General features: G+C 42.4%; 1 protein-coding gene and 1 non-coding gene across 2 annotated transcripts in view; both read left to right on the top strand.

The window, feature by feature from the left end:
- Positions 1–21,786, top strand: part of LOC124805635 (protein O-mannosyl-transferase TMTC1-like) — a 654,220-nt gene that overhangs the window by 148,181 nt on the left and 484,253 nt on the right. The window lies entirely within an intron of this gene.
- Positions 1,145–1,219, top strand: Trnal-caa. The gene has a single exon. It is a non-coding gene; the product is annotated as a tRNA-Leu (tRNA).

Below are 21,786 nucleotides of genomic sequence, written 5' to 3'. Positions count from 1 at the left end.
ATTGCCATCTTCCATCTGTTCCCACGTTCCTCGTTCATAGTGTTGATCAGTCGTTCTGTAGTCTCGTCCTCCCCACTCTTCTCATACTGCTGTAACAATGACTCGCACTCCTCTGACCAGCAAGGAATGTATTCCCTCCGGGCCCCTCGGTGGATAGCCTTTAGGGCCCCTATATATATCAGGTTTACAGACCTTTGATAGTTCTCTGGACTTGGTGGTATTTGATTTATTGTCTTGTCAATAAAAGATTTATATTTCCCCCAGTCTGCTTTTCTCAGATTCCACCGTGGAATGGGGGGGGCTCTTTATGATCGGGATGGAAAGGCCGATCTCCACAATAATCGGGAGGTGTTGGCTCCATGGGAAAGCTTCGAGGGCTCTTCTTGTAGCTTGCATAGGTACGCCCGTTGCGCCGCGTGTGACAAAGGTCAGGTCGGGTGTCGTCTTATGAATTGAAGGACGCTCTGTCCTTGGGATCAAACGGGAGTTGTAGGTCCCGGTTGTCAGCCCAGTCACTTAGTCCAACGCCTTCCGGAGTGAATCTCTGATATCCCCATCTGGTGTGCTGAGAATTAAAGTCGCCGGCATGGATTGCTGGATGATTAGCCTGCGGTAAGATTCCTATAGGCCATTGCTGTGAAGGTGGTTTGTAGACAATGTAGATTTTCATCTCTCCCAGTTTAATGCCTATTGCGTGTGGAACCGATTCCACATTGTTCTCGAGGTTTCCTAGAAGCTCATTTTTCGCCAGGGTCCCCATACCATGTTTGTCGTGTCCTGAGTATCCCACATTGGTGAATCCTGGTATGCATAATCGTTCGATGTTTTCATCCGTCAGGTGCGTCTCCTGCTAGAGTACAACACTTACTCTTTCTCTTGTTACAATTTTTTCAAGGATTTCTCCTTTCGTCCTTGTGTAGCCTTCTATATTGAAGTGGCACACTCTCACCATCTTCGTGGAGTAATTCCACTTCTGAATCGTTTGCCTTCTTGTGGGCCGGGAGGCATTTGAGCATCCGGTCGCCGGAATTGTGTAGACCTTTTGCCGTTGCATTTTACTGCAGCGTTGCCCGGGGAGCACCATCTTGGAGGTAGGAGACGAGGTACTGGCAGAAGTAAAGCTGTGAGTACCGGGCGTGAGTCGTGCTTCGGTAGCTCAGTTGGTAGAGCACTTGCCCGCAAAAGGCAAAGGTCCCGAGTTCGAGTCTCGGTCGGGCACACAGTTTTAATCTGCCAGGAAGTTTCATCTTGGAGGTTGTCTACACGTCGCTCCCCTCCCCGTTGCAATAGGTTCAAAGTAGCTGTTATTCTGTACTCATCACTTCGAAAAATCATTCGTGCAGATCCACACGCTAGCCTACTCAGTGCAAATCTTTCATAGATCTATTGTAATTCACGTACTGGATTAAATTTTGGTTTTATATTCGCGTATTTATTCTTGATCTCCTTTTCCACTTTACAGTAAATCACAATAACAAGACACTCCCGACTGAAAAAAATTTAGCTGTTTTCGACCACACCCAGTACGCGCTTTGTCTTTGTATTACTTTCCTTTTGTGAAAGGTACCGACAAGGAAACAGTAAGCTGCCATCATTTTTGTAGCTGTGCACGAACTAGACTGTGAAAATTTATTATTTAAACAAGTTGGTAATGATCTTCCTCTAATGCTTTGTTGTTACGTCGCAATCCTTTTTTTGGTTTTTATTTTGTGCGAGAAGATTACACAGTGGGGAATTAGCTTCTCATTAACAGCTCTCCCCTCTCCCTACAGCTTACCGTACAAGTAAGATTTATGGCGAAGCGCCGTGACGGTTTACGCTGTTTTCTCGCGTGTACTGGCGCAGACGTCGCGGCACTTAATCATCGTACTCGCTAGTCACAGGGTGGGGGGCGCTGCGTTTCTTTCCTTTTCTACAGTCCTCACTTCAGGGAGAGACAGCCGCCCTAATCACCTCGTCGAAATGCAAAGCGACCGCCGACGGCGCGGCGGAGGCGGCGCCGAATGCGGAATTGGCGTAATTCGCCAGAGGCGTCGTGCTCCGGTGCCGGTACCGGGCGAGGCACGAGCCGGCCGGGGGTGTTTAGCTGCTGGCGGCGGCTGGTGTCGGGGGTGGGCCCGCAGTAGTGCAGCAGGAGGGCGGAAGGGGGGGAGGGGTCACGTGAGAGCACAGAGGGGCCTTTGTGATCACAGCGGCGTACCAGGCGAGACCGGCATGGCTTCAGCCCGCTACTCAACTCGCATCCACTGGAGATGGCTTCTCAAGTGGTATAGAATTAACCTGCTCCCATATCTGCTCGCTTTAGGACACGGCTGTGGATTGATTGTGCTTGTACTAGGGATATCCATTTACACACCGCGCTTTGTGAGTTAGTATAAGTATCTAGAGGTATCAATTGTGCAATTGCACGGAGTACCAATGGTGCCTACACTAGAAGCTCACTGTTGCTGTAGTCGTACAAGTTAACGAGAAACTGATCCGATGTAATTACATTTTCTTGTAGATATATTGAGTCTCAACTTTATCTTCAATAAGGATAAATGGTGACGTAATATTGACACAAATTTTAATTCATTAGTTCAGTTTCAGCCCATATCGAAGATAAAGTTAATACTCAACATGTCTCCGGGAAAATGTAAATATATTAGACCAAGAGAACACCTGCGGCTGAGGTACAAGCAGGATTTCCCCATTGCGTACAAAGCGGGTTGCTATTCTAGATCAGAGCCTCCGTGAACTCACTATTTAAGAAGGGGAAAATCAAGATGGGCTGACGAGTGAATTACTTTTTTTTTCTTTTTTTTCTTTCTTTTTTTTTACCCACGCTGTACCAGCTTCGTCATCTCAGAGGAGTAGTATTAGCAACCTGTACCATGGAAGTTATTCTCTAAAGTCTTAATAAATATCCTAACATCCTGTCCCTTCTGCTTGTCAGTGTTTTCCGTATAGCCGGCCGCTGTGGCCGAGCGGTTCAAGGCGCTTCAGTCCGGAACCCCGTTGCTGCTACGGTCGCAGGTTCTAATTCTGCCTCGGGTAAGGATGTGTGATGTCCTTAGGTTAGTTAGGTTTAAGTAGTTCTAAGTCTAGGGGACTGATGACCTCAGTTCCACTGTGCTTAGAGCCATTTGCACCATTTTCCATATATTCCTTTCCTTTACGATTCTCTGGAGAATCTCCTCATTCCTTATCTAATCAGTCCATCTAATTTGCAGCCTTTTCCTGTAGCATCACATCTCAAATACTTCGATTCTCCTATGTACCGCTTTTTCCACAGTCCACGTCTCAAATGGTTCAAATGGCTCTGAGCACTATGGGACTTAACATCTTAGGTCATCAGTCCCCTAGAACTTAGAACTAGTTAAACCTAACTAACCTAAGGACATCACACACATCCATTCCCGAGGCAGGATTCGAACCTGCGACCGTAGCAGTCCCGCGGTTACGGACTGCAGCGCCTAGAACCGCACGGTCACCACGGCCGGCAGTCCACGTCTCACTAGATTACAATTTGGTACTCCAAACTTACATTCCCAGAAATTGCTTCCTCAGATTAAGGCCTATGTTTGATACTAATAGACTTCTCCTGGCCAGGAATGCCCATTTTGCAAGTGCTAATCTGCTTTTGACGTTCTTCTTGCTCTATCCGTAGGTAGCAGAAATCCATAACTATTTTGTGGCTGTCAAGACTGATGTGAAGTTTCTCACTGTTCTCATTTGTGCTACTTCTCTTTACTTAGTCATTCTTCGATTTACTCTCAATCCATGTTCTGTACCCATTACACTGTTCATTCTGTTCAACGCATGCTGTGGTCCTTCTTAACTTTCACTGAGGATAGCAATGTCACCAGCTAATCTATTGTTGATACTCTTTCAGCTTGAACTTTTATTTCACTACTGAACCTTTCCTTTATTTCCGGCATTGCTTCTTCGATGTATAGATAGAACAGTAGGTACGAAAGGGTACATCCCTGTGTTACACTGTTCTTAATCCGAGCATCTCGATCTTGGTCTTCCATTGCCTCTTGGCTCTTGTACATATTGTATATTACCCGTCTGTTCCTATAGCTTACCCCCATTTTTCTAAGAATATCGAAAATATTGCACCATTCTGAGACTGTCGACCCCTTTTTCCCGGTCGAAAATATCTATGAACGACCCTTTGATTTATCTATAGTCTTGCTTCCATTATCAACAGCAACGTCAGAACTGTCTCTCTGATACCTTTACCTTTCCTTAAGCCAAGCTGATCGTCATCTAACACATCCTCAGTTTTCTTTTCCATTTATCTGTACATTATCTTTGTCAGCAACTTGAATGTATGAGATTCCTATCTGATCGTGCAATGGTCGTCGCACTTGCCAATTCTTACAGTCTATGGAATCGTGTGGATGATGTCATTCCAAAAGACAAGTGATATACGCCAGACTCAAATATTCCACCCACAGACGTGGATAGTCGTTTTGTTGCCACTTCCGTCAATAATTTCAGAAATTCTGATGAAATGTTGTGTACCCCTCTGCATTATCCGACTTTAAGTCCTCCAGTGCTCTTTTAAATACCGATTCTAACACTGGATTCCCTATTCTGTATCGATTTCTGTTTCTTCTTCTGTCACGTCATCAGACAAGTCTTCCGTCTCATAGAGGCCTTCAATGTACTCTTTCCACATATCAGCTCTCTCCTCTGCATTTAACAGTGGAATTCCCATTTGACGCGGGTGTTCCTTGCAGCTGCAATTGCCACAATGCCATTGTGGTGTAGTAGAAACACATCTACCCAGTAAGCAGGGAACCAATTCTCAACGTTGACATAAAGTCTAATTCATGACTTCAGCTTCTTTTCTTACCGAAGTTTAACGATAAATGTTCAGTAAGTATCCTCTTTGAGGAGAGATGTCGTCACTATCGGAAGCAAGTGTCAAAGTGTGAAGAGAGAGTTCTTAACACTAGAGGATATTACGAGGCCGCCATCCATGCTTCCGTACACATAATAATCTGTGTTAGTGATCAGACGTGCACAAAAGCTAGAACTTAAATTAAATACGAAAAAAGTGGTTCAAATGGCTCTGAGCACTATGGGACGTAATTTCTGAGGTCATCAGTCCCATAGACCTTAGAACTACTTAAACCTAACTAACCTAAGGATATCACACACATCCATGCCCAAGGCAGGATTCGAACCTGCGACTGAAGCGGTCGCGCGTTTCCAGACTGTAGCACCTAGAACTGCTCGGCTACTCCGACCTGCTAAATTAAATACGGTGTTGTACCTTAGTGTTAAATTTCGAGTGCCTCAGCTGGGCGAAAAAATTGTCGTCATGTGCAAGAAGAATTATGCTTGCCTTGATGCTCTCTAGTTTGTCCTTAATATATTTTCGCCGAATCTGTGACGCACAAAGCTGACTCTCCACTATATCAAATTACTCCAACACGCCAAATTGATGATTTGAATTAGCAGTGACTACCAGCGCCTTATATCTGCAACACCCGTCTTTTTGACAATTTCTGTGCTTATTATGCCGAGTTTGGATGTTTGCTGTCAGATAGGTACGTAACTAGCGTACGCTACATCAGCTTCGTCGATTTCTTAGTGGTTACGATGTGTAACAGGAACGTTGACAGCATTGCTTCCGATGCTCATTACAGTGATGTTATTGTTCCTTCTTAGTATAAATATAGCACAATACGTCCAGGATAAAGAAGTACAGGTGGTTAGTTTTCTCTCCCTTCGTCTTCTCTCAGTTATACTCTTTTCTCTTTTCGTTTCTCGCTCACGCATTTTCTTTCACCCTCTCTTGTTTAATTGATTTCTACTACGTTCCTGTCTCTCCCTCTGCCTCTGCCTCTGCCTCTCTCTCTCTCTCTCTCTCTCTCTCTCTCTCTCTCTCTCTCTTCCTCTCTTCCTTTCCCTCTCCCTCTCCTACCCACTCTTCTCGTGTTTACTGCTACTAACGCCTTCAGTTTAAATACACCAAATCTTTATCTGCCTTTGTTGTACCACTTCTCTTGAACTAATTCCGCTTGGTTTTCTATACATTCCGCAATTTATGTAATAGTTTAACTTTTCTGTCCTTTATGAGGTATAAGTCTACGTCTGATATCTGTAATGACGGGTGCCCTCCCAGCCCCAAGATGTCTAGCCGGGCTTTCACCTTGGTTTCACCACGTGTTGAAGACACTAACCACAAAACTCTTAGAACACCCGACAATTCGTGCAGTTTCCGAAAGGCTCGTGCCAAGCCTCCGGGCCATCACAGTCTGCCCTCAGTCAGACAAGACAGATCGCACACCATCTCCATTCAACAGACGGACAGCACGATCACTGATGCTACGTGCACTGTGCATGTGTCTGACAACAGGCCGTCCTCGTCAGGTGACCCTGCTATCACCTGGGTGGGTTTGTATCGACAGTAGGTAGGTGCACATAATGTTCTGGCTGATCAGCGTATAGCACTATATTGTTCACTTAGTTATATCAAAATAGAAATAGAACACTTCCTCACAAAAAATCTTGCCAAGAAAGTCTGATGCAGAAATCTGTCTTCACGATTAATATGCGATACGTTTCTCGTACTGTTAGTATATGCCCGTGTGGCAACTTTTGAAGACGTTAAAATGGGGTCTGAAGTTGAAATAAAATAATTTTTATACAGTTTTGTAACGAGACTGACCACGGAGTGCCAACTGAGACAACCCTCAACACAATATTTTGAAATCTATCTAATAATGGCTGCACATTTACTTTGTAGATGTAATGTAACTATCGCAGGATATTAATTTTCGCTGAAGTCCTCATGTCCTCACCAGAGAGACCTTTTTTGACATAAATTGTGGTGGAGCACGCCATGTTTGTTGCCGAGCGAATCGTTAAACCATCACAAATTACATTCTGGCTTAATGAAAGCTTGAAAAAATGCGAAATATATTGTGATAAAGCATTGAAAATTTGATAAAAAGGTTTCAAAATTCTCTCCATGGACCTGTTGTTTCTAAATGTGATTTAGTGAGCACTGAATATGTTCTACACAGCATAACATACTTGTGTAGACACACGAACGTGCTGCTGAAATCGGTCATTTCAGACTCAATTGGAAATGTCATTGGTACTGAAAGTTGCCTGCAACTTAAATGAAATTCTTAAGAGTGCTAGCAGTGCACAACCTGGATTCCCCATACAGTGCAAAAAAAAAAAAAAAAAAAAAAAAAAAAAAAAAAAAAAAAAAAACTGTGACGCATGAGAATAAATTTCTCTAAGATATCTGTAATGTCAGTTGCTGTAAATGGCGTTAATTAAGGGGAGAATGTCTGCATTCGTAGCGGTATCTACACAGCCATCGACTTTCCTTCAAGAACAAAGTTTGGAAATGTATTGGAAAAATGTTTTCTATTTACTTCCATCAGAACACAGAACAATTATAACTGAAGGCAGACAGTAGATGTACAAAGATACCGGATGTGATGTCTGACCATGTGTCTGTTAACTGACTCATTTAATAAAGTTTACACTCCACTGAACAGAGCCACACTGAAGTACAAAGCCCAGCGCAACAAGGTAGTAATTATGGGGCCCATGAATAGAAGGCAAGGACGTCAAACTTCAACACGGTAGAGTAATAGGCAAACAGATTCAGCCGTTGGTGCGGTGGATCAATGCGAGAACATTAGGGGCACTTTCATTGCTAACGGCAGTGGATGTCCGCGTTTCACAGTACTTCAGTGTTATACGAAGTTTAGTACACACGTTGTGTACCAATCAAGAAGGAACATTAACATCACTATAATGAGCATCGGAAGCAATGCTGTCAACGTTCCTGTTACATATCGTAACCACACTATGATCGATCTCCGGAAGAACAGCGACGAAGGGGAAAAGTAAGTAACAGGCTCTTTACTACCTTACCGATGCATGTTCAAATGAAAATGAAATGAACAGAGGAAATCTATAGGTGTGAAAAGACATAGCATTAAGTAAGATATTTCTGGGCGAGTTCTACACTGAATGGAAAATAAAACACACCGTAGGAGAAACTGCAAACAGTTAATTACTATTTACGGGTGAGTATGAAGAAATAGTGGATGGGTGTGGTAGGATGTGAAGAATTACTATGATGAAGAAGCGAAGACGGAAATCTTAAGAAGAATCTTGCTATGTGGAGGTGTTGGTTGAACGGATGTATAGTAAAACTCTGCAAGGTGCAACTGAACAAAAAATGGACTACGAAATAATGGCTCCACGTAGTGTCAAATAGAGAAATCTGCGACACCTGAATTAGTGAAATGTCTAACATCTGCTCTTACATCGACACGTAGTTTCGTTGAAGTACTTAGTAGCTCCAGATAATATGAGCTGTAGTGCAGCCAGCAATTTACGGCTGCTGCGTACAATTACTCACGGAAACTCGACACAGAACCGCAAATGACTAATTGCTCTGCTATTACGTTGTGTATTAGAGCGAAACCCAACAGCAGAATAAACTGAGCGACATCAGACTAATCAAAGACATTTCAACATAAATAGCACATTATTGCAGTCGGCTACGAATTCTATAAGCAAGTGGAAACTGAAATCGCTGTACCATGAAGACATCACGCAACAAACCTCTGAATGGCGTGAAGTGTACTACATGCTCCGATATGCAAACTGTTAACGTTTCTACGCAACCGCACAAAAGAGCTATTCTGTTACATTGTAGAATAGATTAGTATGATTTAGGTTTTCATATTGGTATTCCACTAGCTAAGAGTTTGTTTATGGATTATCAGTTTTAATTTGTAGTTCACTGTTGAACTTTGAGTTTACATATTGTCATTTTGTCAGTTGGAGATAGTGACTGGAGATGTGGACGCTAGAAAATGGAGTGCCAAGTAGGTAATTTGGAACATTTCCTACATATTCTCCTGTTTCTGTTCAGCAGAGGGGTGACGGTAGCGGAGGCAGTCTGAAACATTTGTGCCGTGTGTGAGGATAAAGTCACTGGGCAGAAAGCGGATTTCTATTTTTCAGGTCGATCGTTATGACGTTAACGACTTTCTACATTCGGGAAGACCTTCCAGATTTGATGAAGATTGTTAAAGACCATTAATTCACAGTGGTTCACGTTACTGTATTTGAGGACTGGCAAATCTGATAAACAGTGATCATTTCACTACTATGCGACAATGCCATGCGGTGGCGGAGGTTCAAAAACCGGTTCTCTAAGCCAAAATAGCAATATTCAGTGGGCGGCCATACGAGCATCTCTACTTGCACGTCATCAGTGGGCTCGTGAATAACGCTGTCCGTTCCTATCCTGTATCGTTATTGGTGACGAGAAATGGTGTCTTAATGCTAGAAAGGAATGGATGAGCCCAAACAAAGCAGCAACTCACCGTACAAAGACATCGGTGCATCCATAAAAGATAATGTTTCGCATCTGGTGGTTCAAATGGTTCAAATGGCTCTGAGCACTATGGGACTTAATAGCTGTGGTCATCAGACCCCTAGAACTTAGAACTACTTAAACCTAACTAACCTAAGGACATCACACACATCCATGCCCGAGGCAGGATTCGAACCTGCGACCGTAGCAGTGCGCGGTACCGGACTGCGCGCCTAGAACCGCGAGACCACCGCGGCCGACCGCATCTGGTGGAACTGCGACGATGTGGTGTACTACGAATAGCTTCCCCTAGGTACTATCCACAGTGCTGACAATTATTCTCAACAACTGAGACGTCCTGCGCACGCAATCCAAGAAAAATGACCAGGAAGATTGCGTGAAGTGATGCTACTCCACAATGACTCCCGTCCACGTTCTGCTGAACCGACAGACTGCTATACAGGAATTTAGACGGGAAGTCATTCCGCACCCACCTTATTAATCTGATTTGGCATTCCAGATTTTCAGATTTGTTGGATTCTATCGAACAACTTTGAAGGAACTTCATTTCCGGATGAAAATGCCCTCCGAACGCTGCTCGACGTATTCTTCGCCTCAAAACCACTTGATATCCACAGTCGCGGACTCGAAAAATTACCCCACGGTTGGCAATTGTTGTGATTAGTGAAGGAGAATAACTTATTAATGACCAAAGTCTTTGTTATGTGTATCTGTAGTGTTTATTGAACTTGTGGGAAAACGCTATGGACCTATGCGCTAATGTACCGAAGGAAATATTATGCAGCAGGTTTCACATTCAGAATCCAGAATGAGGTTTACCTTTCCACGATATTGCTTTCGCATGGGCAGTATCTCATGCACTTCACATATATAGAATCGATGGGCTCAGGGAGGTTATATACAACACTACGTAGGAGCCCAACATCCCCACGCTACTAGCATCTGAGAGGACGAACATAGTGTTCGAGTGGACCCACGGGGCCTTACAGCGACGTCACACATTTAGAGTTAGAAAATTTGCTTGTTAGCTGCAAGGCACGTATTGACACGGATGGTGCGATGACGTATGGAGGACCATGGATGTTACCATGGCGATCGTTGTTGAGCTTTCCTCTGACGTGGCAGCAGAGGGAGGTGCGCCGACAATGGTGCGCCCGACGACAACACAGGACACAGAAATAGTGCAACATTGTCTTTTCTCCATAATATGAACACGTGTGATTCTAATAGCTGGTTCTTAAATTTCTGACATTGGAAGACCGGTTGCTCTGCCCTCTCCTCCACGCCTCTGTGACGTTGCCTTTCGACAATAAGCCGGCCGGTGTGGCCGAGCGGTTCTAGGAGCTTCAGTCCTGAACCGCGCTGCTTCTACGGTCGCAGGTTCGAATCATGCCTCTGGCATGTATGTGTGTGATGTCCTTAGGTAAGTTAGATTTAAGTAGTTCTAAGTCTAGGGGACTGATGACCTCAGATGTTAAGTCCCATAGTGCTCAGAGCCATTTGAACCATTTGAAAAGTCATGGATTCTCTTGAGACTGACACGCCACCATACGTCAACTATTACAACTGATAAATACAGGCGTAGAGTTTCAGCAGCATGAATTGACGTAACAATCTATAATCTACAGATGGCAGGTCTGTATTAGGAATGGCTGTCTCGACCATTTTTCTGTTATATCGGCTCTTTTCAACACCAGTATAACATGAGTCTTCAGACAGATCAACATACGTAACAGGTTTCTGAAATAAAAGATTTTCGGTTTTTTATTCCTATTACTTCCCGTATTAACCGTAGGAATCGAATGAAGATTGAAACTTTTGACTCCTTCAATATAAAGACACATAGACCCAAATATATAAATAGGCAAGAAAAAACTTTCACATTTATCATTCGCTGTTCGGTAAGTGATTAGTGAATATTGTTGCGGTGGTCTTTAGGCCAGAGACTCCATGCTACTCCATCCTATGCTGGTTTCTTCATCTCCGAGTAACTGCCGCAACCTACATGCTTCTGAATCTGCTTAGTGTATTCATCTCTTGGTCTCACTCCACGCTTCCCTCCAGTACTAAATTGGTGATCCCTTGATCCCGCAGAACGTGTCCTACCAATCGATCCCCTCTTTTAGTCAGGTTGGGTCACAAATTCCTCTTCTCCCCAATTCTGTTCAGTACCTCCTCATTAGTTAGGTGATCTACTCATGTAATCTTCAACATTCTTCTGTAGCACCACATTTCGAAAGCTTCTATTCCCTTCTTGTGTAAACTATTTATCGTCCATGTTTCACTTCCATACTGGCTACACTCCATACAAAAACTTTATTCTCGATGTTAACAAATTTTTCTTCTTCAAAAACGGTTTCCTTGCCAGAGCCAGTCTACATTTTATATTCTCTCTACTTCGACGGTCATCAGTTATTTTGCTCCCTAGATAGCAAAACTCATCTACTATCTCAAGTGTCTCATTTCCCAATCTAATTCCCTCAGCATCACCCGACTTAATTCGACTACATTCCATTATCCTATTTTACTTTCGTTGATGTTCATCTTATATCCTCCCTTCAAGACACTGTCCATTCCGTTCAACTGCACTTCCAAGTCCTTTGCTGTCTCTGACAGAATTGCAATGTCATCGGCGAACCTCAAAGTTTTTATTTCTTCTCCATGGATTTTAATACCTACTCCGAATTTTTCTTTTGTTGCCTTTACTACTTGCTCAATATACTGATTGAATAACATTTGGGAGAGGCTACAACTCTGTCTCATTCACTTCCCAACCACTGCTTCCCTTTCATGCCCTCCACTCTTACAACTGCCATCTGGTTTCTGTACAAATTGTAAATAGCCTTTCGCTCCCTGTATTTTACCCCTGCCACCTTTAGAATTTGAAAGAGAGTATTCCAGTCAACATTTTCAAGAGCTTTCTCTAAGTTTACGAATGCTAGAAACGTAGGTTTGCCTTTCCTTAATCTTTCTTCTAAGATAAGTTGTAAGGTCAATATTGCCTCACGTGTTCCAACATTTCTACGGAATCCAAACATCTTCCCCGAGGTCGGCTTCTACCGGTTTTTCCATTCTTCTGTATAAATTCGCGTTAGTATTTTGCAGCTGTGACTTACTACACTGATAGTACGGAAATTTTCACATCTGTCAACACCTGCTTTCTTTGGGGTTGGAATTATTATATTCTTCTTGAGGTCTGAGGGTATTTCGCCTGTCTCATACATCTTGCCCACCAGGCGGTAGAGTTTTGTCAGGACTGGCTCTCCCAAGGCCGTCAGTAGTTCTAATGGAATGTTGTACACTCCCGGGGCCTTGTTTCGACTCAGGACGTTCAGTGCTCTGTCAAACTCTTCACGCAATATCATATCTCCCATTTCATCTTCATCTACATCCTCTTCTATTACAATAATATTGTCCTCAAGTACATCGCCCTTGTATAGACCCTCTATATACTCCTTCCACCTTTCTGCTTTCCCTTCTTTGCTTAGAACTGGGTGCCCATCTGAGTTACTGATATTCATTCTCCGAAGGTCTCTTTAATTTTCTTGTAGGCAGTATCTATCTTACCCCAAGTGAGATAAGCCTCTACATCCTTACATTTGTCCTATAGCCATCCCTACTTAGCTATTTTGCACTTCCTGCCAATCTCATTTTTGAGACGTTTGTATTCCTTTTCGCCTGCTTCATTTAGTGCATTTTTATATTTTTTCCTTTCATAAATTAAATTCAATATTTCTTCTGTTACCCTAGGATTTCTACTAGCCCTCGTCTTTTTAACTACTTGATCCTCTGCTGCTTTCACTACCTAATCCCTCACAGATACCCATCCTTCTTCTACTGTATTTCTTCCCCCCATTCCTGTCAATTGCTCCCTTATGCTCTCCCTGAAACTCTGTACAACCTCTGGTTTAGTCAGTTTATCCAGGTCTCATCTCCTTAAATTACCACCTTTTTGCAGTTTCATCAGTTTTAAACTACAGTTCATAACCAATAGATTGTGGTCCACATCTGCCCCTGGAAATGTCTTACAATTTATAACCTGGTTCCTAAATCTCTGTCATTCCATTATATAATCTATCTGATACCTTCTAGTATCTCCAGGATTCTTCCATATATATACATCCTTCTTTTATGATTCTTGAACCAAGTGTTAGCTATGATTACTGTATGCTCTGTGCAAAATTCTACCAGACGGCTTCCTCTTTCATTTCTTAGCCCCAATCCATATTCACCTACTATGTTTCCTTCTCTCCCTTTTTCTACTCTCGAATTACAGTCACCCATGACTATTAAATTTTCGTGTCCCTTCACTACCTGAATAATTTCTTTCATCTTGTCATACATACATTCAAGTGTTCAAACAAAAGGGAAATGATGTCGGAGAATTTCAGCTGGCTATGGACGTCAAAATAACTTAATCAACTTGTTTTTGCCCTCTACGTTATTACGATTCGAGTTGGAACGGAACGTTGTTTGAAGAACAATAACTAAACCATGGCGACAAATCCCACCTCGATGGAAACTGAATCCAGTTCGTTAGGGAATTGTCACCATTTGACTCCTTTATTCTTGGTTATATGGATTGTCTCATAAATTCGTTCATTTTGCTCTCGCGTTCCATATATAGTTCCCCGGGGTAACAGAGACGCTAACTACCCCTGGGACGTAGAGGTCGGCAACATGACACGCAATTGGATATGTCGCTGTCTGTTTGTGTTCGATGTTGGATGGAACAGCGCGGCCGTGTGCTTACAAGTTATGGAAAGCAAGAAGGAACATTTCCGACATCTGAAGCCGTTTCAATATCGGAAGGGTAAAATTCCGTTGAAAGAGTGTGCTGTATATGGGGACGATGCAGTAACGGCTCTAGTGTGTCAAAGGTGGTTTAGTCGATCTCGGGCCTGGAATTTCGTCCTAACAGACAAGCCTCTGTCTGAACGGCCAACGGTTAGGGAGTGGAACTGCCTAATGACGTCATGGAGTTCACGAATGACAAAGAGAGCGTCAGCATTGGAGCTCAGTGTCGGTCGTGCTACTACGGCCAGTAACTTGAAGAAGCTGGAGTACGTAAATATTCGAGATGAGTTGATTCTTCATGAACTGAGTGAAGCGAATTTGACTCAGCATGTGTCCATCTGTGACTTCTTACCGAGACGTATTCAGAGGGCTCGTTTTCTGAAACGGCTGGTAACTGGAGGTGAGAAGCGGATCGTGTACAATAAAGCCTGAAGAGTAAATCATGGTATAAGACGGGGCAGCCTCCACTATCACTTCCTAAATCAGTGCTGCATCATTGAAAGTCTCTGCTATGCGTCCGGTGGGATTGCAAACGCGTCCTCTATTATGAACTTCATTCTTATCAGACTATGACTTGGGAGAAATACTGTTCACATTTGGATCGCCTCAAGGCAGCCATCTTTCACCACGATAACACCAGACCATATATTTCTATGGCGACCCTTCAGAAGCTGCGTTGGTTTGAGTGAGATGTGTTACCCCAAGCGTCGTACTCTCCAGACATCGCCACTGCAGAATTTTCTGAATATCAGACGTCTCACCTCCTCGGAGATCTGCAGACTGAACCTGGAAGAATTCATCAACCTAAAAACTTCCACATTTTAGTAGAATAGCATTTATAAGCTTCCAGAGCAATGGCAATGTTTTGTCGACAATGATGGTGTACACTGCAGTAAATAAGAAGTTTGTTTACAATACGGATCCGTCTTATTTTGTTATAACTTTCACAACCTTGGTTGTGAAGTGTGTAATGAGACAGGCCGGCAATCAATCTCTCACAGATCTGCTATGGGGAGATGCGTTCCCAGGCGTTCTTTGTGATTGCACTGTAACGAAAAGCGAACGACTTATGACTCAACCTGACACTGTATGTGAAGGCGTGCTTTGACATTCACAAAAGCGAACGCCGATGTACTTTTTCTGTAGACAAATTTCCTATTATGGTAGATACGACACAAGAAAATAGTTTATTGTCCAACACAGTCATTAAAATTTCAAACGATGATACTATTATCGGCGAGTATCGGCCATCGTCAGAACAAGAAGTATGTGCCATGTGGACTGATAGTGTTGTTTCAGCAGTAGTGCTGCTGACCAACGACGGCAGTGTTTTATTATCTGAGCATGGCCGATGAAACCTGAAACAGGTCATTTCATTTTAAATTGGTGTGGGGGTGTCGGACTATAAGTGGAGATACGCCTACAATGTACCACTTTTGAAATCTTGTCTTTCAAAGACTAAACTTTAAATTACATAATTATTTAAAAAATGGCATCTTCAATTGCAGGATGTTTTTCATGGTATCTGATTTAAATAATCTAAATTTTGAAAAAAAAAACAACTGACAAACTACAGTCGATTTTCCAAACATTTACGGGTTGTACAGTGTAGGATTGTACAAATTAGGGATCTGGTTTCATAATTTGTACCAATCGGGGCACAAACTGTACTCACCTAAACTGTATCCCTTAGCGTAATGTTATGTACTAGCGTAAGTTTACGAAAATGATATTTTAATGTTTTCATCGCCATTGGCAATCACTGCAACAGACATTTTTCAGTCCTTTTCCTTCCACTGCACACACTGCATGAATCCAAATTGTTTTCTTTCAAACATCCAATTAATTCTGCCGGACAAAATTCCTCGCGCAGTTCGTAACACTATCTCTCTGTTTTACGAAGTCTTTTGTGGTTACTTCCCGCCAGTCTTCAAAACACTTCGTCTCCACAGATGTAGCTATAGTTCTGTATTTCTTCTGTTTTCCTTCGGCTATATTTTTTTCCTTTCGCTACTCGTCAGCTGACAGTATTCTTGGCTAGGCCGTGAAGTTGTGCTTAGAGCTTTCTTCCCTCCTATTCGGCGATATTTCTTGTTTGGGCACATTTAGGGCACTTCTGAAAAAAAGAAGGGTAATATGAATTTAGGAAGAGACAAAGCGGTATTTAGCAGTTACAGCGATCACGTGTTCTTCAAAAGATTCGTTAGTCATTCGAATATTTTAACCAATCTGGAATTTACGTTCACCTACTGGCTTAAGGGGACGAATGGTTTAATACAATATCGAAATCTTACAGCAGTACATGTAGGCTACTCGGCATTTTTTCATTAAGTTTCCTACAAACCAAAACGATTACGGATTCATATATGGCTGAAAACTAAAATTTTCCATGAATGAAACATTATGATACCACTTACGTTACAATAGGTTTTCGCAACTTACACAAAACGTTAGATAGAAACAATAACAAAATAAACAGTGTCTTCAGTCGATCTATTACTGAACACAGAGAGCGCACAACTAGCAGTATGTCTCTAAGGAGCACGTAGTTTACTCTGACCTCACTACACTGAAGTGACGAAAGTAATGGGATAGCGATATTGACATACACAGATGGCAGTAATATCGCGTACACAAGGTATAAGAGGGCAGTGCATTGGCTGTCATTTGTGCTCAGGTGACACATTTGAAAAGGTTTTCGATCTGATAATGACCACACAACGGGAAGTAAGAGACTCTGAACGTGAAATGGCAATTGGAGCTAGACGCAACAGACATTCTACTTTGGAAGTCGTTAGAGAATACAATATTCCGAGATCCACAGTGTCAAGAGTGTGTCGAGAATACCAAATCTCAGGCATACATCTCACAACGGACAGCGCAGTGGCCGAAGGCTTTCACTTAACGACGTATAGCAGCGGCTTTAGCTTACAGTTGTTAGTGCTAACAGACAAGCAAGACTGCGTGAAACAACAGGTGAAATCAGTGTGGGACGTTTGACGAAGGTATCCGTTTGGACACTGCGGCGAAATTTGTAGGTAATAGTTTATGGCAGCAGACGACTGATGCGAAAGCCTTTCCTAACAGCACTACATCGCGTACAGCGCCTTTCCTCGCCTCGTGACCACATCTATTGGAACCTGGACGTGATAAGAGCTGATTTTATGGTTCAAGTGTGGCGCAGATTCCTCGAAGCTATGGACCCAAGTTGACAACAATACATCGTGCAAGCTGGTGGTGGCTCCGTAATTGTGTGGACTATGTTAAAGTGCAGTGGACTGAGCCTTCGGATCCAACTGAACCGATCATTCACTGGAAATAGTTGTTTTAGGGTACTTGGAGACAATCTGCAGCCAAACAGCGATGACATTTTCATGTGCCATGACACTGGGACATAACTGTTCGCGACTGGTTTGAAAACCATCCTGGACAGTTCGAGCGAATAGTTTGGCCACCCAGATCGCCCAACATCAGTCCTGTCGAATAATTATGGGACAGAAACAAGAGGTTAGTTCGAGGACATAATCCGGCACCGGTAACACTTTCAATGTAATGGGCGGCTATAGAGGCAGCATGGTTCAGTATTTCTGCAGGGGACTTCCAACGACTTGTTGATTATATGCCACGTCGAGTTGCAGTACTACGCCTGGAAAAGGACGTCGGACACGGTATTAGGAGTTAGCCCTTGACTTCCGTGGTCTCAGTGTATGACAGAGACTACAATATATACAAAGTTTATAGCAGTTGTACAGATTAGGAACCAGTATAATGTAGGCAACTGTTCCACAATTATTTTCAAAACAATTAATTACAGTGCGTCTGTAGATTGTCTGATATGTCATTACTTACAAAAGACAAGACACTCTTAAGACGATACTATTACATTACAAAGGCTGAATAACTTTTGCAAGGATTAGCTTTCCTACATCTAAATATTATATAGTGTGTGGCAGCTACCAATGTCCCATTACGTAAATGGTACAACTTTTGAGTAGCTTATTAGTATTAAAATCCATGGAGAAGAAATAAAAACTGTTATGTTCGCCGATGACATTGTAATTCTGTCAGAGACAGTAAAGGACTTGGAAGAGCAGTTGAACGGAATGGACAGTGTCTTGAAAGGAGAATATAAGATGAACATCAACAAAAGCAAAACGAGGATATGGAATGAAGTCGAATTAAATCGGGTGATGCTGGGGGAATTATTTTAGGAAATGAGACACTTAAAGTAGTAAAGGAGTTTTGCTATTTGGGGAGCAAAATAACTGATGATGGTCGAAGTAGGGAGGATTAAAATGTAGACTGGCAATGGCAATTAAAGCCTTTCTGAAGAAGAGAAATTTGTTAACATCAAGTATAGATTTAAGTGTCAGGAAGACGTTTCTGAAAGTATTTGTATGGAGTGTAGCCATGTATGGAAGTGAAACATGGACGATAAATAGTTTGAACAAGAAGAGAATAGAAGCTTTCGAAATGTGGTGCTACAGAAGAATGCTGAAGATTAGATTGGTAGGTCACATAACTTAGGAGGTATTGAATTGAATTGGGAAGAACAGGAGTTTGTGGCACAACTTGACTAGAAGAATGGATCGGTTGGTAGGGCATGTTCCGAGGCATCAAGGGATCACCAATTTAGTACTGGAGGGCAGCGTGGAGGGTAAAATTTGTAGAGGGAGACCAAGAGATGAATACACTACCCATGTTCGGAAGGATGTAGGTTGCAGTAGGTACTGGGAGATGAAGAAGCTTGTACAGGATAGAGTATCATGGAGAACTGCATCAAACCAGTCTCAGGACTGAAGACCACCACAGCAACACCAACATTAGACCAAGCTAGCAAAAAAGTATATAAAAGAAAAATACTTCCCATTTTTGTGACGTATCCAACCGTTTTGTTTCAGTATGTGTTTCCTGAGGGACTACGAGACGGTACTTGGCTTTTAATGTCTTCTCGACAATGCAATGCGTAGAGACTAAGGAGAAGCAGAGACTGGACGCGTATGTAACATGTAATTAAGTAGTAACTGATATGAAATGTCACGGTATTCGCCACAGAAAATCTAAACGGAATCACTATACTTGGCTTCAGGCCCGCTACGTCAGAATGACACAACACTTGCTTGTCTATAAGGCTACCATTCTCAGCAGATTTAGCTGCAGCGCCGCTGCGAAATCATTAGGATTTTTGTGGTGCTGTCCTACAGCTCTAGAATATCCGTGTTAATACTTCGTAACAGAGAAATACTTCAAAAGTGGTGTCCAAAAGTCATTAGCACGTGTTAAAATTGAGGGTTTAAAGCGGTTGCCGTGTTTTTTTCCCCTTTGTGAAGATTCAGTTTCTTCACATCTGAAGTGTTCTGGCTTTTTTAAACCCATGAAGTTCAAAACCCGACACGATGCTGAATGGGCAACATGAGTGTGAATAAGGACACAGTCAATCGCGCGGCTCTTAATTGCCACAGATATTAATCACATTGCCGCAGTAGGTTGACCGCCAATTAGATTACTTTATGTGCTTTCCAGTTGCATGGAATGGAGTGCTTTCAATTCTGTCGGTCGTGCCTGTCACCACTGACAATATAATTTCAGGCATCGAGGAAACCCAAAACTTCAGTCTGATACGATAGCAGAAATTGAGAAGCACGATTTATCTCTCTGACAGAAGCCAGTTGGGTATTCGGTAAAGCCAAATTGTGTGGCTGTAGTGCAATTTACTGCCGTATTGGTGATTAGTTTCTTTTGCTCAAATAATTGATGATACTTCTGTACGAAGATGACCACTGTAGTCGACAACATACATCACAAAAATAAACTCTGTTAAAATCTGAGCCGGCCGCAGTGGCCGATCGGTTCTAGGCGCTTCGGTCTGGAATCGCGCGACCGCTACGGGCGCATGTTCGAGTCCTGCCTCGGGCATGGGTGTGTGTGACGTCCTTAGGTTGGTTGGGTTTAAGTAGGTGTACTTTCTAGGGGACTGATGACATCAGATGTTAAGTCCCATAGTGCTCAGAGCCATTTGAACCATTTTTTAAAAATCTGCACTGCTTTAAAGGGCACAACATTTATTGGTTTTTGTTTTCAAGTCCAAGATAGCGAATAAAGATTTTACGCAGAAAATGAGCATGAAAACACTAAACCTGGTTAAGGATTTCGTCATTGACCATCAAAGAACCAACACGTTTGTGTAAACTTTATACATCATTGCTAAGGCATTTGTACTATTAGTCGATCTATTGCTGTGCTTGTATGTAATTCAGTTTTTTTCTCTTTCGTTCGATACCTAGTCGAGTGCGACAAACAGCTTTAGAGTTCCACCCATGGCTATGATATAGTTGAATTATTTTCACCAATTCTTTAGTAACATTTGAATTGAGAAGGGAGCCCTGAACTAGGAGAATTTGTAATTCAATTTAATTATGATACTTGAGAGGTAGAAGCAGTTTTGAACTTGGACAAATTTTTGTAAAAGGAGATTGCCAAACAGCCGTACGAATTTGAGAACAGAGTTGTTGTCAAGTCTTCGAAGGATGCATTCGAATAACGAATTCACGATATCCAGACACTGATGGCTCCAGTATACCACTATCGAAACATTTGAATTTCTATAAATTAAGTGCATACGTGGCCTGAAGATGGCGTACTGAAATGCCGAAACCGGCAGTCATAATAAAATAAAAGAACTTCTCAAATACGTATGACGATCTCCCTTGATCATTATTTGACCAGCTGCTGTCCAGGGCTCACAATGAACCAACAGAGATAAACAACTTTGCTCCAGTTATAACATGAAAACTTCATTCATGTTCGTGCGGCTTTCTCTTAGAAGATGAGGTCTAGGATTTGTTCCACTGGGCGTACCTGCTGGCACTCTGAAGTATTATATTTACTGGATTTTCAGTTTACCTTTCGTGGTAGATAAATTCCTACTCCCCCACTCGTTCCGATCCCCCCCTCCCCCCGCCCCCCTGTCACGCCGTAAGGCTCCTCTCATTGCCTGGAAGTTTCCATGAAGCTTCGACAGTCTGACATATTAAATGAAAGAAATGGCTTACTTCCATCACGAATTAATGATGTAGTGTTAATGAACGACATTGTTCACGGGGTTTTAAAGAACCAACTACTAATGAAACAGTAACTTCTATCTTCACTGACACTGCAAAATTTCCCACTGGCAAAAAGACAATCAATCAACAAAGAATTTTAATTTCAAAATTCTTATACCTTAAATCAGTTCTTAGTCAAATATGAAACTGTGAAGAAACGAAAAGAAGCGTGTTTAATTGCTGTTTGATGATTTAAGAAAATATTGGTCCTTCCGCATTTTCGTGTCGGAACACAAAGTACGCAGCACAAAATTTATAGTTAATAATAGCTGAATGGGTTCAAATCATATAGTACAATGAGATGCCATATTACATTCGCCCAACTGGAGCGGTATCTGTTACTCGATCAAGACCGCATGTGAATGATGGAAAGAGAGAGTCTGTGAAACTACCAATAGTCAACATGATAGACGGGTGAAGTGGTATCAGTACTGAAAAGTAGGAGTTTTGTATGCTTGCCGACTGAAGAACGATTGAAATGGACTAGGCTAATAACTTCAGACTCTT

The sequence above is a fragment of the Schistocerca piceifrons genome, chromosome 7 (genome assembly GCF_021461385.2).
Source record: "Schistocerca piceifrons isolate TAMUIC-IGC-003096 chromosome 7, iqSchPice1.1, whole genome shotgun sequence".
In the NCBI taxonomy this organism is placed as follows: Eukaryota; Metazoa; Arthropoda; class Insecta; order Orthoptera; family Acrididae; genus Schistocerca; species Schistocerca piceifrons.
The sequence above is the reverse complement of the archived record's forward strand: the minus strand, read 5'-3'. Positions and strand labels throughout refer to the sequence as shown.